At 37.5% G+C, this 5,826-nt stretch overlaps 1 non-coding gene across 1 annotated transcript; it reads left to right on the forward strand.

Moving 5' to 3' along the window:
- The first annotated feature begins 1,030 nt into the window (after positions 1 to 1,030).
- On the forward strand, positions 1,031 to 1,137 carry LOC141715322 (small nucleolar RNA R71). Its single transcript, XR_012572089.1, has one exon. It is a non-coding gene; the product is annotated as a small nucleolar RNA R71 (small nucleolar RNA).
- Positions 1,138 to 5,826: the final 4,689 nt, after the last annotated feature.

The following is a 5,826-nucleotide window of genomic DNA, read 5'->3' on the forward strand; positions in this document are numbered from 1 at the left end:
AACTTCTCAAACTGCTTATCCGGCTTTTTCTTCTACAGCCTCTTAGGAAAAGGAGGTGGAGGATAGATCTGTTTCTCCCCTGTATTACTCTCAGGAGGAGTGTGTTCCACAGTAGTCTTCCTTGGTTCCACCTCTACTTCCTTCTGCACAGCTTCTTCAGCCAAAACTTCAGATTCTGGAACTTGAGCCTAATAAGGCTCTTCGTCTTGCTGAATTTGGGGGCTTGCAACCTTTCCAGACCTTAAGGTGATGGCGTTAACTTGTTCTTCAACTTCCCTCTTGCCTGGATTGGCTTCTGTATCACTAGGAAGCATTCCTGGTGGCCGATTCAATAAGGCATTAGCAATTTTCCCTATTTGGTTCTCCAGAGTCTTGATAGAAATAGCCTGGCTTTGGCATATAAGAGCCTGGTTTTTGCACATAAGCCGCAACTCCTCCAATTCAGATTTTTCATTCAAAGATAGACCTCTATCATGATTTTGTTGTTGAATTTGGAGTTGTTGTCTTGGTGCAAATTGTTTCTGAAAACCAGGAGGGTTGAATTATTTTGCTCCAAACTGCTGGAACGGCTGTTGCATCGCATTCTGATTATTGCTCCAGCTGAAGTAAAGATGATTCCAGTTGTCAGGATGATAAGTGGCGCTGCTGCGATCTCTGAAAGTTGCTCACAAACTGAGCTGAGTCACTAGATATAGCGCATTGCTCTATCGCATGCAGACCTGCACACAACTCACAAATACTGGTTATCTGCTTAACACCATAGTTAGCCAGAAAATCGATTTTCATAGACAACGCCTTCAGTTGAGCAGTGATAGCCGTAGCTGTATCCACTTCAAGAACTCCTGCTACCTTGCTCTGTGGCAATCTCTGGGCTGGATACTGATATTCATTAGCAGCCATCAGTTCAATTAGATCATAAGCTTCCTCATATCTCTTTGCCCATAATGCTCCACCTGCTGCTGCATCGAGCATGGGTCTGGACTGTGCTCCCAACCCATTGTAAATATAATTGATGATCATCCAATCAGGCATTCCATAATGAGGACACTTCCTAAGCATCTCCTTGTAGCACTCCCAAGCTTCGTATAAAGATTCTCCTGATTGCTGCGCAAATTGAGTAAGAGCATTCCTGATTGCAGCTGTCTTCGCCATAGGGAAGAATTTAGTAAGAAACTTCTGAGCAAGATCTTCCCAAGTAGTAATCGAACCAGCTGGTAGAGAGTGTAACAAGCTCTTAGCCTTGTCCCTCAGAGAGAATGGGAACAGTCTCAGCTTCACAGCATCTTCAGAAACACCGTTGAACTTGAAGGTGTCGCAGATCTCAATAAAGTCCCTAATGTGCATATTGGGATCTTCAGTTGGAGAACCCCCAAAATGGATTGAATTCTTCATCCATTGAATTATGCCAGGATTGATCTCAAAGGTATTAGCTGTGATAGCTGGCCTGACAATTCTAGATTGAATGTCATTGATCTTGGCTTGAGAAAAATCCATCAAGGCTTTCGTTCGTGCTGTTGGATCTCCCAATGTAATGAGTACCTGAAACACAAACACATAAACCGTGAAAGTAAAAGAATCTGAGTCAGTGAACTTTAACGACCACTGATGACAAGCACATAAACTAAAAATTAACACCGAGTCCCCGGCAGCGGCGCCAAAAACTTGTTAGGGCGAAAACACGTGCTAAAATACACGCAAGTATATGCATTCGCAAGTAGTATAAGATATAAATCAGATTCGTTCCCACAGACTCTGGTTTAGGTTAAGTTCAATTTATGCACCTATGCAACAATGTATGGTTATCTCTCAATGCTAAGACAAATAATAAATTGGGTTTTTATTAAACTAAGAGATTATACTAAATAACATTAACTAAGAGAATTGAGGTTGAATTACTATATAAGACAAACATGGAATCCTAACTACATTACTACTTCATTCAATAGCCTTTTTGTTCTTAACCTTAGCATGTGATGGTGATGACACTAATCAGATAACACGAAACTGATAAACGCCAACTTTCGTTGCACGAGTACCATTCTTCCAGACATCCACAAAAGAGATAGAAGCTGAATAGGCAACAATTATATTGAGACCTTATATGTCTATAGAATTTGATAACATAACGGTTTAAGCACAAGTTATCCATAATGATTACATAGGGAAAGTAAAACGGTTAGAGTTACCCACTAATCATGCATACAATACATGAACCTATGCTAGCATAGCAAGTTCTAAACCTCTATATTCACTGTCGCTTCAATAGAGATTAACACGCTATCTTATATGTTAGCTACGCACATAAGACGAATAAGCACAACCAATACTAGGATATCAATCAATCCCACACACCAAGATATCAAAACAAATTAATTATTCAAATTCATAAGTAAATCCGCTAGAACCCCATGACAACGATTAACCCATAATTGAACTCATCATCACCATGGGTTCCAATGAAAGCATGGTATAAAACAAGGTCATAATAAATTGAATAATAATTAAAGTACGAATAAACGAGATCTACGTTCAACAAGAACGAAAACGAGCATCCAAAGTTACAACTAATTCAAAGAATCACAAGTTAAAAACAAGATCTTCTTTTTTAGAGTTGTTCTGTGCTTCTAGGTCTTCTCCTTGGTATCCCAATCTTCCCGGATGATGAAAACCCTTTTTTTTAAGTATATATATGCCCTTAGTGGACCTGGACCCTTAAAATCGTCAAATTCCACTCAAAAAAGGTTTTATAGCGAAATCAGCGACCAACTGCGCCTTGGGCGGCCGCTCAGCTCTCCGGGCGGGCGCTCAGCTCTCTGGGCGGGCGCTCAACTCCTGTTTGGAAAAATTTCTGATGAATCTTATTTTGGCCATTACTTGAGTTCTACTCGTCAGAATTAGGCGATTCAACTGCCCACACGAAGCTATTGAGATTCTCCACAATTTGACAATGGCCTTGGCTTCCAATTCTGATCACTTTCTATCGTATTTCCTTTAAAAGCTCTTTTCTTCATATAACTGATACCTGAATGCAATAACACAAAAACACATCAAAATACCAACAACTTGAGTCCAAAACACCAATTTAAGCTTGTAATAAAGAGATCCAAGTGGATATAAAATCCGCTTATCGTCCATCAACAATGTGCCCTTGACCGGCTCTTAAAGACTTTCTTTGAATCATTTCCAGTTTATAGGTTTTTAAGATACCATATAAAACCTCCAATGTCATCCTGCTCAAGTCCATTCCTTCTCTTACGGCTGAGATTTTATGTTCTAGATGGTTAGGAAGGGAAAAAAACTTCAAGTTAACCTCCTCAGCTTTATAGTATTTGTCATGAAGCTACAAATCATTAATCAGCTTACTGAATCTTTCAAAAACATCAGTTATACTCTTCTTTGGTTTAGCCATAAAACCCTCATACTGAGATACCAAAATTCTCCTTTGGTTTGACCTGACTTCCTCTGTTCCCTCACATAAAATTTCAATTTTCTCCCAGATCTGTTTGGCTATGTCACAGTTGATAATGTTATTGTACATTACATTCTCAAGTGACTCTATTAAAATCACTTGTAAGCCACTATCCAGGAAGACTTTCTCCTTTTCAGATTTAGTATACTTTGAAGGATCTTTAGGGGCATAATGAGCTGGAATGACCATGTCTCCATCTTTAGATTCCTCAACTCTTTTGATGGGGGTGAAAGGGCCATTCTTGAGAATCTGAACATATAATGGGCTGGCCATCTTTATAAATAGCAACATCTTCTTTTTCCATAATGTGTAGTTAGATCTGTCAAAGGCATGACTCTTGATACTGCTAATCTTCTGTGTATTCATTCTTCCAAGATGTTTAATCCGTTTGATTTCAGATTTTGCTCTGATACCACTTGTTAGGTAATAAATACAACATAGAGAGGGATGAATGTGTTTTAGTTATTTTTAAGGTTTTTTAAATATTTGTTACTTGGTGAGCAAAGCAGATTACAAATGCAGTAATATTATGTTAACTGAAATTAAAATAGTGCACACAATATTTCAAAACTCACTTAATTTTTTATTAAAATCAAGCTAGTGTTTCGCTACAAATTCTAGGTTCTTTGTAAATAAGGAAATTCAGCTTCTTCCTTGAGAGAGTTAAAAGAAATCCTAGATCTATTTTGATACTATTAAAAACAAAGGACCAATGTTTACTTTATAGATTAGTAAACACAGGTTTACACAACATGCAATAGAGTGAACTAAACCCTACTTTAAGTTATCTCAATTTTTTCCATTTTCAGCTTAGTGCATCTTGGCAAATCCTGTGAATCCGTGACTTACCTTTGTCAGTTAATCTTGGCCTTTAATTTTGTACTCTTCAAGTTGCTTTTATAAACTTTTTAATATTAGTGAATAGATCGTTTGTTGATTGATAATCTTGAATATTTAACTTGTCTGCATTCTGTATTTGAGCTTCATGTCGAGATCTCCAGTTTGACGTATATAAAACTTACATCTCGATTCTCGATAAGTATAATAGCTTATCAGAATCTCTTAGTTCTCTATAAGTGTTTTAACTTATTGAGGTCTCCAAGTTCCCTATAAGTAAATTTGGCTTGTCGAGGTCTCTGAGTTCTCGATAGGTAACTTTGACTTATCGAGATCTCTGAGTTCTCTATAAGTGAATTTGGCTTGTCGAGGTCTCCAAATCTCTGCATATAGAAATAACTTGTCGATATCTCTAGTTTTCATATCTTCATTTGACTTATCGATATCTCTTAGTTCACGATATATAGAAATGACTTGTCGATATCTCCAATCTTCATATCTTCATATGACTGGTCGATATCTCTGGGACTTCCCGATAGACCAATTTGGACTTCTCGATAAGTCATTCTCGAGTTCTCGAATGACTTCTCTATATGACTTGATCTGTGACTTGCAGATATCTTGACTTAAAATGTTTTTCCCAAAACAGATTTATTCAACTCTAAGATTCTTCACAATTCTCTGAGGCATGATCTTCTTGATCTTCTTCTAGAGTTTATTCTTAGGATTGAGACTGTTTACCGAAAAATACTCCAGTCTAATCTTTGACATTTTTACAGAGTCAAATAATACAGTACATAATACAAATTTAGATTATCATACAACTAATTCTTAAGGTTGTCAATTTGACTTCGTCTTGTTATAGTACAGGCATGTCTTGCACAACAACTTGCAACTTCATGACAAGTACTACGAAGCTGAAAAGGTGAACCTAAAGTTCTTTCTATCTCTTCCCAACCATCTTGAACAGAAGATATCAACCATAAGAGAAGGAAGGGATCTTAGTAGAATGAGATTGGAGGTTCTATATGGAATCTTGAAGATATGAAATGGAAATGTTACAAAGAAAGTCATTAAGGTCAAATCAAGGACATGTAGTTGATAGATCTAGTGCCTTGGTTGTAAATGACAGTGAAGCAAGTGAAGATGAGCAAGATGCACAAACTCCAGTCATTCAAACTGTGGAGCAAAAGAACAAAGGACCCCAAAAATAAGTTATTTTGGAGCTAGAGGAAGATGAGTACTATACCCTTGACGAACTAGATGAGATGGACCAATCTATGACATGCCTGGCTAGAAAATTTTCTAACATTAGGGTCAAAAAGCCAAGATTTTTCAAGAAAAAAGGGACAGTCTTCCAACAACAACAATTGGAAATCAAAGACTCAGTATAACTCATCTAGCAAAGGTGGCTACAAAACTGGATCTGTTGACAGATCAAAGATAAGGTGCTTCAACTGTGATGAGTTGGGTCACTTTGCTACTGAGTGTAGGAAGCTAAAGAAAATGAAGAAGGATAA

This window comes from Apium graveolens, chromosome 3, assembly GCF_009905375.1.
Source record: "Apium graveolens cultivar Ventura chromosome 3, ASM990537v1, whole genome shotgun sequence".
In the NCBI taxonomy this organism is placed as follows: domain Eukaryota; kingdom Viridiplantae; phylum Streptophyta; class Magnoliopsida; order Apiales; family Apiaceae; genus Apium; species Apium graveolens.